Source organism: Podarcis bocagei, assembly GCF_964188305.1.
Source record: "Podarcis bocagei genome assembly, chromosome: Z".
Taxonomy (NCBI): domain Eukaryota; kingdom Metazoa; phylum Chordata; class Lepidosauria; order Squamata; family Lacertidae; genus Podarcis; species Podarcis bocagei.
The window spans coordinates 36,990,278-37,002,603 of NC_138140.1; the positions used below are offsets into that span (position 1 = coordinate 36,990,278).

The 12,326-nt window shown below is 45.6% G+C and overlaps 1 pseudogene across 1 annotated transcript; it reads left to right on the forward strand.

The window, feature by feature from the left end:
* The first annotated feature begins 8,140 nt into the window (after positions 1-8,140).
* Positions 8,141-10,810, forward strand: LOC308578701 (large ribosomal subunit protein eL43 pseudogene; annotated as a pseudogene). The gene is made up of 2 exons: positions 8,141-8,170; positions 10,464-10,810. The product of its transcript is annotated as a large ribosomal subunit protein eL43 pseudogene (transcript).
* Positions 10,811-12,326: the final 1,516 nt, after the last annotated feature.

Consider the following 12,326-nt stretch of genomic DNA (forward strand, 5'->3'; position numbering starts at 1 on the left):
CAAGATGATATTGCTTTTCTGTTTGGGCAAGATTACTGCAAGCATTCAACAATGTTGAGGATTTTAATTAGCATGGCGCCCACATTTTTAAAAAACATTCCCTGTCATCTAATAAGAAAAGAATTTGCATTTGAAAATTATTAGAGGGAAGTATTTGAGGAAATTATCATAGTTTGGGGGGCAGGGTTTTTGTTTCACTTATGCATCCCTTCGGAGTGCGGGGATTTTGTTGTGTTTACCTGACTTTCAAGGTGACCAAAAGGTGATTGTGGCTGTCCTTTTCTGCACTCTTGATTATTCAGTCTTCTCAGGTGCTCACACAGTTCCTGAGAGCCCAATGACATCCTCAGCTAGGTTTTCCTAAAAGGACAGAGAGGCTGTCTACCATCTGCCTCAGAATTGTTAATTGTTGATGATGGTGAGATTTACTTCTTCTTCAAAATGTGGTAGTGTTATCCTCCTCTTTTTTAAAATGTAAAATGTAAAAGGACATCCTTAAAAAATCGACATCCGAATTTTACAATGCTGCACTCCAGCCAAGCAATGTGTCCAAAATTGCATAATCTAGAGTAAAGTTGTTGTTGTTGGCATAAAAAAAATGCATCTATTCATCAAAATTGCAAATAAAAAATAAAAAATGGGTATTAGGCAAAATTACATACAAACATGTGTAGAGGATCATAGTAAAATGCTGGTGAGTTTTCACGAGGAAACTCATTTTCATAAAAATAAAATCTCAAACTGATGTGAAAATGCAGAGAATCATGGACTCACAGAATTGTAGTTGAAATGGACACTGAGGGTCATCTAGTCCAACCCCCTGAAAAGCAGGAATCTCAATTAAAGCAGTCATGGCAGGTGGCCATCCAACCACTGCTTAAGAACTTCCAAGGAAGAAGAGTCTACCACCTTTCAAGGGAGTCTGTTCCACTGTTGAACAGCTCTTACTCTGCTATAACTTGAAGCCAGTGGCTTTGGTCCTGCCTTCCGGAGCAGGAGAAACAAGTTTGTTCCATCCTCCAGGTGATATCTTCCTCCCTTAAGATATTTGAAGATGGCTATCATCTCCTCTCAGCCACCTGTTATCCAGGATAAACACACCCAACTCCTGCAACTGTTCCTCATAAGGCTTGTTTTCCAGACCCTTGACCATCTTAGTTGTCCTCCTTTGCATACATTCTGAAGTTAAGATGGGGGGGGGATACAATCTGAGAGAAACTGAAATTGACAGATTTGCCCATCAGAGAGCCACATTGCAATTATAGGGTCAGATATAATCTGTATGCACCAAAAATTTTGAAGAGATTTTGAAGCACCGTGTGGTTGAAGCAGAAAAACAGAAGCCTCCTTTGCAGGAGAGGAGAAAAAAAAATCAGGAAATTAGAGGACAGGTTCTAGCACAACACTAATTTTAGTGACATTGCAAATGACTGAGGGAAAACATTGAAAGGGGCAAGGCGACAGCCAAAGAAAAATTGCAGTGACAGTTGCTTTCCTTTTTCTAACAGGTCCTTGCTCTTGGGAAAGGCAAGTTGGATTGATCTTACAAACAGATATGGGAAAAGTGGTCAGCTGCCATGTTAAACACTACTGGGGCTGCATTTATCATCCCTTCCCAGATATTCATGAGAGCACATCAGTGAGCTGAGAGCAGAGGAATTTTATGTGATGAATATTTGCCTTCAAGGGCAGGCGGGGACAATCCTCGCGGATTCAGAGGGATAAAGCTGGTGCATTTGCTGCAAACAAGGGCAGGTGAGCAGCACATCAGGGCAGCGAGGATGATAACACAAGTGACCTTTCTTAGGCCGGTGACAATAGTCCCATTGCATACAACAGCAGCTCCGTCAGCCGATGCATTGGAGATCACAGCTTCAGCCTGATCTTATGGAAAATCTGGGTCAGACAAACAGTCCTCCCAGCTCAGAGAGGTGAATCAATTATGCGGTGTCACAACCTGAGATATGGAATTACATGGTTAGAGCATGACCTTAACAAAGAGTCATAAATGATATTTGCTGGGGAGTAGGGTGGGGGAATCAACCACATGCAATCATTGTTTCTTTGAACCAGGTCAGAGTACACATATGGGCAAACTGCAGACCAGAGGCCGCTCATTTTTAATGCAGCCCCAACCTCCTTCAAATGCTACTCCATCACAGTTCCTTCCTTCCTTCCTATTCACTTCCTCCTTATTTTTCCTGATTTCAAAAAGTTGTTTTCTCTCTACATAGTTTCAGAACTATTAGAATTGTATGTGAAGCAAGCAATCATATTGGCTGTGAGTCCTGGAAGACCTGCTCCATGCCTTGCAGGCCTCTTCCCACTTGACTTTGGATTGCAGGGCCCTGACTGACTCCAGCTACAAAAACTGAGGTTGCTTAACAGACTTTTCCACTGTAGGAAGCAGAGCACAGAAAGAGTTTTCACATAAGCTAATGTGAACATGGGACGCGGGTGGCGCTGTGGTCTAAACCACTGAGCCTCTTGGGCTTGATGATCAGAAGATCAGCGGTTCAAATCCCCGCAATGGGGTGAGCTCCCATTGCTCAGTCCCAGCTCCTGCTAACCTAGCAGTTCAAAACCACACCAAAAAGTGCAAGTAGATAAATAGGTACTGCTCCAGCGGGAAGGTAAATGGTGTTTCCGTGCGCTGCTCTGGTTTCGCCAGAAGTGGCTTAGTCATGTTGGCCACATGACCCGGAAAAACTGTCTTTGGACAAACGCCAGCTCCCTCGGCCTATAAAGCGAGATGAGCACCGCAACCCCAGAGTCGTTTGCGACTGGACTTAACTGTCAGGGGTCCTTTACCTTTATCTAATGTGAACAGATGAGTGGCCAACAGCAAAGGGAAATATGGCTTCATATTAATTTGAACCAGCGCTTTATTCAGCTGGAACTCACTGGAACTCAGTTCTGGCACCTCTCAGACAGGCGCTATTGCCATTATAAGAGAACAAGGGAGGTGTTCATGGTGAGTTCCAGCACCCCCTTTTCTCGAAAAATAGCACTAATTTGAATGTATTTATTTGAACTTAGTCCCAGTTCCTCAGGTTCAGTTACAGAGAAGCAAAGCAAAATGAACCCAGTATGGGACAATACGCAACAGATTGAGATCTTTCTGTCCTGAGCCTCTCAATTTAAGCATGGGAATGTCCACAAATATTTCTATGGTGTGATAATGGCTGCTCTGCACTGCATGCCTGAACTGGAACAACTCTACTACAGGGTTTTGGCAGCTTTTGACTCCATACGGTTTAGCTTTCTTTTCCCCTAAATGCAGATTGCCTGATGGCGTGTAAGATAGCTAATTAGATATAAATATCTACCAGCACCCAAATACAAAGGATCATACAGTGAGCAGCTGTGATGCTCAATAAACGGGTTTTGTGTGTGTGAAATGCGGCAATTTAGACACTTTCTAATTTTGAAAATGAAGGCTTGGGTTTTTTTCTTTCTCTGTCTGAAAATCTCTGTTTTTGTGGGTAGATTCAATTAAATAAAGACACTTTTGGTGGCAGTGGCTTTCAAAAAACCTCCATAAAGCAGGGATAAAATGTAAAGGTTTCCCTGGGTTTTGTGTAGGATCTAGAGAAAGGTATTGTGCTGAATCTTAGCATTCATGGATGAGAGCATACAGAAAATAAAAAGTAAAAAGCCCCCTAAGAATCCTGATGGTGAAGCTAGACAAAAGGGTATAGAACGGGAATAACAGCCATTAGAAAAGACAACACTTTTCTTAGATGTTACCTTAAAGAATGCATTTTGCTTATTCAACACAAGAGCCTTGCAGCTTTGCAAACTTAAGGAATGCATGCTGACTACCACTTTGTTCTTACATGTTCCCAGTGCGAATACATTGGGCACTCCCCTCCATTCAGGAAATTTAGTTATTTCAACCAGTGAGGGATTGGGATATTTTGGCCCTCCAGATGCTGCCGGACTACAACTCCCAGAATCCAGAATTCATTAGCCATGCTGGCCAGGGTTCATGGGAGCTGCAGTCCTCCAACATCTGAATGGGCCAAAGGTTCTGAAGCCCCGAACCAGCCCATTGTTTACAAGAACGGTCTGGTCTCTACACATGCAGCAGTATGAAGTGGTAGAGTACTAAGGCAGCAAAATGGCTGTACCATTTTGGACTCCAGGTGTATGGGGCTGAAGTTTTTAACATGCTTTTAGAAAAGGAAAAGAAAATACTTCCCCGTGAGTGATGCATGCATACATACATAATTTTACTTGTATGACCCCTTTCCACAGTTCCAACCATGCTCAACGTGGCTTACAACATGAAAACAATATGCAACTGCAACATAACAAAAGCAGTCCTAAACATAAAAAACAGAACCAAACTGAATAATTTTCACATAAATCACAAAATCTAAAATAAAGATACAGAAAACCAACAGCAACACCCCCCCAACAAACAACACCCCGCCCCAACATCCTAACCTAAGAGTTTGTTCAGCAGCTTCTGATTTTGTAGCTGGAGTCAGTCAGGGCCCTGCCCTCCCAGGTCAGGTGGAAAAGGCCTGCAATGAAGATAGCAAGTTTTCCAGGAGCCAAAACCAGGATGAACTAACCCATCAAGGGTATAACTTCTAGCCTATCCTACTCTTTATTGTGCTAGCTTTCCATTTTCAGGGAACTTGGGACACCAGCCTGAAGTGGTATAATCCATTCTACCATTTCATGGGTCTACCATCTCACCGTGCTTTGTGGGTAGGCCAAGCCAAAACCAGAGCCAAAATAGGCATTGCACTAAATATGTGGCTACCACCCAAAACTGCGATCCCACATTTACTGCAGCTCCCCTCACTGGCTGCCAATGTCTATTAGAACTGTTTATTTTATTTAGTTATTTCCAATATTTATACTTCGGTATATATACCAAATATTTATATTTATACTTCATGAGAAGACTCCCTGGAAAAGACCCTGATGTTGGGAAAGATTGAGGGCAAAAGGAGAAGGGGACGACAGAGGGCGAAATGGTTGGACAGTGTAATGTTTCCAAGGGCTTGCTTGAGAGTAAGCAAGCAAATATTTCCCTGCTTGGCTGTGAAGCCTTGCTTTTGCTGCCAAACTAAACCTTATCTGTCCGGAGCCCCACTCTCCTGTGGCTGGCTCAATCGCTGGCAGAATCCATGAGTGGGCGGTTCTTAAACTTTCCCCAGCCAAGCAACTTCTTGACGCCAAGTCTGCGCCTCCCCTCTCTGCGTGAATGCTTTCTGCGCAGGGGGGGCGTGGGTGGCGGAGGACCCCTCTCTTCCCCGCTTTTCCCGGGTACAGAGTCCTGGGACCGCCTCGCCACTTCCGACTCCTGCAGCTCCTCTCCACTAGAGGCGTGTTTACTCTCCTCCGTTGAAGAGGAGCTTTTCCCCACGATCCCTGGGGGTTCTCTATAATCGGCTTTTCCTCTCTCCCTCCTGAACCGATGACAGTTTCCTGACAGACAGCGTTCTCAAAGCTACCAACATGAGCAGGGCCGTCTTTACCTGGGGGTGCGGGGCACCCAGGTGCCGAATTCTGGGGGGCACCAGGCACCCGCAACTGAAGCCACCTAAGTCCCTGTCCCCACCTCCCCAGGCAGGGAAGTGGGGCCGGACCTGCCGCCGTTATCTCCTCCCAACCACCACCTCTTTTTCCACCACCCCTCCCTCTCTTCTCCACCCCCCCAGCCTCGCCACCCTGCTTTGCTGGGCTTGGCAAGGCAGAGGTGGGCGAGGGAGCGAGCCACAGGATTCCTGCATTCTCTCTGGGTGTCAGCGAGTGCGACTTTTGACTTTCTCTCCTCCCTCTAGCTAAGGCTCAGCTTCAGCAAGCCCACCCCGCCCCTCCACGGCTTCCCTATTCCATCACCAGAAAGAGCAAAAAATGAGGGGGGGGGAGCCTTTTCCGAAACAAGACTGATACCCCCCACCCCAAATTTTGTGTATACATACACCTCTTTCCACCTAACTGTGCTTTTTGGACAGGGAGTCCCCTCTCTCCCTCCCTCCCCACACTTAAAAAACATAGAGAAAGCACGAGGCAGACGAAACAGGCGCCGGGGGGGGGAGGGGGAATGGGAAATACATATAAATAAATAAACTGACTCCTCTCTCTCTCTCTCTGGCTAAGTTATTCAGTGGATTGCAAGGAAGTGTCTTGCGTTCCAGGGGTGGGGGCTGATGGGGGCGAGAGGCGGAAGAGTGGGGTGGTGGCAGGTTAGAGTGAGAGAAGGAGAGGGGACATATAGAAAAAGCAAGAGGAGAAAGATCAGGGTGAGGGTGAACTGAATGGTGAGGAGCGAGCGGGGTGGGGTGGAGAGAGGCCTTGCTTTGTAATGTTGCAAAATCCAACCAGACAGATCCTTCAACAAATATCCTGCAACAAAGAAAACTTGGGCGTAACTGATAGCAGGAGTGTTATCTCTCTCCCACCCTGCCCCACATCTTCCCATCCTAGCGCCTTAGTTTTAGTAGCTTAGGCAAACTAGGTTAACCTTTTGGTGGATGGGATGCCAGCCGGGGGATGTGACAAAATGGCGGGCAGCACAGGCTCCGTGCTGCCTCCCCCCCCCCACCAGCTATAGGGTGGCGTATTCACCTTGTTTTGGCCTGTGCACACTGCGCTCTGAGCACTGTATGACATTGTGGTTTCGGCGCAGCGAGCAGCAGGTTCCTTTGCAGACTTAGCCTCTGGCAGCTTGCACTCTGAGCATTGGGTTTTGTTGCTGTTGTCAGTGTTGCCCCTTCATCCCGCAACCGTCCCCTTCTTAAATGTAAACAACTCTGGCAACTTTTTTCCCCAAAAAAGGTCAACAACTTTGGGGGCTAAACTAAATTTGGCGCTGGGCGGATTTTTGCACCCTGGCAGCACATATGCTAAAGAAGGCCCTGAACATGAGTTTGACCAAACTGTGGGAGGCAGTGGAAGACAGGAGTGCCTGGCGTGCTGTGGTCCAGGGGGTCACGAAGAGTCGGACACAACTAAACGACTAAACAACAACAAAGCAGGTAACAAAAAAAATGTACAACTTACTTAAAATGCCTGCTAAATTAAAAAAGGTCTTCATTAAACATCTAAACAAGATGGGGGCCTGCCGATTTTGAGACAGAGTTGTGATCACAGAATTGAATGCACAGCTCAAGGTGGTATGCGTCTGAGCCATGGGGGACCAGAGACCCTCCCCAAGTTCTCACTTTGCACTAAGGAGAAATGCATTAAATTTCCAAATGCATGAAGACAAATGTATGGAGTGAGCAGATCAATGGATGAGGAATGGCGTGCTCTTCTGTGAGATTTGCAGTCCAGTGAATTTTGAAGTGCAGTTCTCCAGCAAAGCCATGTGTACAAAAATGCATATTATAGGTAAGTGTGCATAAAACTGAAAAAATTACAAAACTGCATGTTATATTAAGGCAAATATGTGATTCGGGTAGAAAATGAAAAAATAAGAGCACTAGGAGAAATTCACACTAGAACACTGGCAAGTTTTCATGAGGAATTTTTTTTTTAAAGCCCCTGGTGCAGAAATGTGGAAAACTGAACTTTTAAGATTTGAAAAACAAGAAACAGAGAGAGATACCAAAACTGCCAAGTTGGTCCATCTGTAGTGACTTCCTACTCACTGCAAACAAGTCCCCTTGAATTCATGGAGGGTGGCAGGGCTGAGGTGGGAGGTTGCAAAGCTAGCATGCTGGTGCCCACTCCCCACCCGCTGTGTGTTTGTTTAACTAAGGCTCTAAATGCTTGAATAGAGCCACTGTGAAGATATGTTTTTTAAAAAGAATTCATAACACAGTCTCAAACCAGCAATTTTCGTTGAACTGCTCATTTCATTGCAACACCTGGCTCCATTCACCAAAATGTTCCCCCCCCCCCAGTTTTGATGAATCCACCCCCACTTTAGACTGGAACTAAATGAGAATGACAGACTTCGCTCGGTAAACAATTCTTTTAAAAAAGAGAAATGAAATAAATGGGGCTCAGAAATACCAGCTAAAATATGAAATACGCTACATTTGCCTCCTGCTGGTTTCTGATGTAGCTGAATTGCACTCTGTAATTATCTGGCTGTGGCTGAAATCCAACCCTATTTACCTGGGAGTAAACTTTACTGAATGCAACAGGACTTGACTTCTGAGCAGGCATGATGAGGATTGCACTGCAAACTGAGTATATGGTAAAGCAGAAATCAAATGGCAGCCCTGAGAAATAACATTGCTCTTACCCAACCCCAGTTGGCAAAGCAGAGGAAAGACAGGTGTGTGAAACATGCATTTTCTGTGCATGTGGAAACCTAGGAAGCTGCCTTATAAGTCAGCTGGTCCATCCACTTCAGTAATGTCTACATTGTCTGGCAGCAGCTCTCCAGGGTTTCAGGCAGGGAACATTATCAGCCCTACCTGGAGATGTCTGGGGTTGAACCTGGGACCTCCTGCGTGCAAAGCAAGTGCTCTGCCACTGAGCTTTCCCCCTTCCAATGCTTTCATGGGTAGTAATGGGAGCCTAACCCTGAATCCTCTCTTTAAACTACCCATGCATTAGTAATGCCAATTCAGATCAATGTTGACTATACACAGAACTGTCAGATTGGATTGTACATGTGGTACTGTTTTATGGCATCGTACTGATTTATTGTCTTTTTTTCTACTTTATAATTGGATGTTGCATAATAGATTTTTTTTTTTAACTGATGGCTGCACATTTAGTGATACAGTATTTTTGGAAATCCCAGGCTAAGCTACTCCTTGAGGTATGGTTCAACAATATCTGGGGCATGACTATTTTCGAGCGACTAACTGGGCTTAGAAGCATAGCAAAAACTGTTAAAAAGAAAGACACCTTTGATGAAACCTGGTCTCCTTTATTTTCCTACATAAAGGAAGTTGATAGCAAATTTCTCCCACCAATTTCACAAACACATCTGCGGAGAGTCTACATTGGCCATTAGTGCCCTAAGATTATGTAAAATGACGTTAACAGTGTTAATGCTAGGTTTATTATTATTGTGTGTGCATTGAAAAAAGAAAAACATGTAAAAAGGGTATATAAATATTTTTGAATAAATATAATGGTAGCAAATTAAGGACTAAGTCAGATGATACACAGGAATTAATCTGCTATATACCAAATCAAGACAATTGACCCATTAAGCTGGGCTACAGACATCCATGGACGTGGGTGGCACTGTGGGTTAAACCACAGAGCCTAGGACTTGCCGATCAGAAGGTCGGCGGTTTGAATCCCCGCGACGGGGTGAGCTCCCATTGCTCAGTTCCTGCTCCTGCCAACCTAGCAGTCTGAAAGCACGTCAAAGTGCAAGTCGATGAATAGGTACTGCTTTGGTGGAAAGGTAAACGGCATTTCTGTGCGCTGCTCTGGTTTGCCAGAAGCAGCTTAGTCATGTTGGCCACATGTACGCCAGCTCCCTCGGCCAATAAAGCGAGATGAGCGCCGCAACCCCAGAGTTTGCCATGACTGGACCTAATGGCCAGGGGTCCCTTTACCTTTACAGACACCCAGCATTATCTGACACCCTAGTGATCTTGGGTTGGACTGAAAAGCAATGTCATAAGAAGAGCCCTACTTGTTCTGGTCAAGGGCCAACCTAATCCAGCACTCTGTTCTCTCACAGTTGCCAACCAGATGCCCATGGGATACAGTACTTTGGACAGACGTCTAGGGCCCCACTCAGCAGTCCTAGCTATAAGAAGCTGATGTAACTTAGCGTGGTGTAAGTTATCCCTATTCCAAACTCTGTTCAGGAGCCTCTGGAAGGGGCTACTGCTAGCTAAGCATGCAGTGTGGGCCTGAGACATGACTGAGCTGAACAGGGTTTAGAATAGGTGTTTTAGGTCTGTGCTTACTCCACTCCTGCCCCCAACATGCTCATTTTTTGAACTTAGGTATGCCAACATGTGTTATGTAATGTATGTCACACATCTGAGAAGAAGTGAGGGAGTCACCCCTGGATTTCTCCAGCTCTTGCTAAGCAGAGAGATTTATGCTGGCATAGCCCCATCTGAAGGGACGCTGGTCGTGCTGTGGGTTAAACCACAGAGCCTAGGACTTGCCGATCAGAAGGTTGGCGGTTTGAATCCCCGCGAAGGAGTGAGCTCCCGCTGCTCGGTCCCTGCTCCTGCCAACCTAGCAGTTCGAAAGCACCTCCAAATGCAAGTAGATAAATAGGTACCACTCCGGCGGGAAGGTAAACGGCGTTTCCGTGCACTGCTCTGGTTCACCAGAAGCGGCTTAGTCATGCTGGCCACATGACCCGGAAGCTGTACGCCGGCTCCCTCAGCCAATAAAGTGAAATGAGCACTGCAACCCCAGAGTCGGCCACAACTGGACCTAATGGTCAGGGGTCCCTTTAGCCCCATCTGAGCCCTGGCTCTACCAGGAAAACTCAAGAGCCACTGAAGCGCTCTCTCCCTGCAGCCTGCGGCAGTAACAAGATGGCCAAATGAACCAAGAAGGTTGGGATTGTGGGTAAGTATGGTACCTGATATGGAGCTTCCCTGAGAAAAATGATGAAGAAGATTGAAATTAGCCTGCTTGCTAAATATACTTGCTCCTTCTGTGGGAGGACCAAGATGAAGAGGAAAGCTGTGGGTATCTGGCACTGTGGCTCTTGTATGAAAACAGTAGCTGGTGGCGCCTGGACATACAACACCACTTCAGCGGTGACGGTGAAATCTGCCATCAGAAGACTGAAGGAGTTAAAAGACCGGTAGAAACATATTTTTGTTCCACTGTTACTCTTCCTCCACAGTTCATGTCCTTATTGTCAATTAAAGGTGGTTGTGAACATTAAAAAAAAGAGCCACCAAAGCTACCTCTTCCTCCTGGCTCTTGAGTTTGTATTGTGCTGCAAGAGTCTAAAGTTGCCTGATTGCAGCACTACTGACCCATATCTGCTCTCCCTCTGCCCCCATAAATGTCAAAGCTATGTAGGTGGCTGCTTTTGAGCAGACAACAGTAAGACGGAAACGGTTTGGAAACCCCTTCCCACAGCTGTTCCTGTGCAGAAACTGGCAGCCTTCCCTGGCTGCTTTTCAGTTTTTTTAAAAAATATTAAAAATCAGGGAAGCATTCAAGCGCTTCCCCTGTATCTTAGCTAGGAGTGTCAGGGCCAAACTAGAGTTAAATGTGTGGTTGTATGCAATGTGTATTAAAATTAAAACAGCAGCTGCAAAGTGGATTGGACCATAGCATGTTAAAAGCAAGCTTGACCTTTTCTTCCACCTCCACTTGATCCTGATAAAAGTTTTCTAGAGCAAAAGTTATCTAGAATAATATTTGGCATTTCAGTTTAGAGAAAAGAGGCGTAAGAACAGACAGAGGCATACACAATTCAGAATGGTCTGAAGAAACTGAAAAGAGAAAAGAATTACTCCTTGGAATCATAGAATTGTAGCATTGGAAGGGACCCCGAGGGTCTTCTAGTCCAACCTCCTGCAATGTAGGAATATGAAGGTGACCCATATAGGGATCAATTATTCATCCTTGGCATTATCTACACTCAAACCAACTGAGCTAACTGTCCCTCTCTCATAATACAAGAACTCAGGGCCATCTGTTGTTGTTGTTTAGTCGTTTAGTCGTGTCTGACTCTTCATGACCCCATGGACCAGAGCACGCCAGGCACTCCTGTCTTCCACTGCCTCCCGCAGTTTGGTCAGACTCATGCTGGTAGCTTCAAGAACACTGTCCAACCATCTCGTCCTCTGTCGTCCTCTTCTCCTTGTGCCCTCCATCTTTCCCAACTTCAGGGTCTTTTCCAGGGAGTCTTCTCTTCTCATGAGGTGGCCAAAGTGTTGGAGCCTCAGCTTCAGGATCTGTCCTTCCAGTGAGCACTCAGGGCTGATTTCCTTCAGAATGGAGAGGTTTGACCTTCTTGCAGTCCATGGGACTCTCAAGAGTCTCCTCCAGCACCATAATTCAAAAGCATCAATTCTTCGGCGATCAGCCTTCTTTATGGTCCAGCTCTCACTTCCATACATCACTACTGGGAAAACCATAGCTTTTACTATACGGACCTTTAAATTTTGGCAGATTCAAGAAAGGCAAAAGAAAGTACTTCTTCACACAACACATAAAATATGGAATTTGGTCCCCTATGAGGTAGTGATGGCTGCCAACTTGGAATCCTTCATGGAGGATGAGGCTAAAAGTGGCTGCTAGCCATGATAGCTATGTTCTGCCAGGCAGAGCCAGAATGCCTCTGAATACCATTTGCTAGGAACATAAATAGGGAGAGTAATGCTGCTCCCAGATTCTGTCTGCAGGTTTCCCATGGGCATCTGGTTAATCACTGTGGGGGGAAAGTGCTGGAC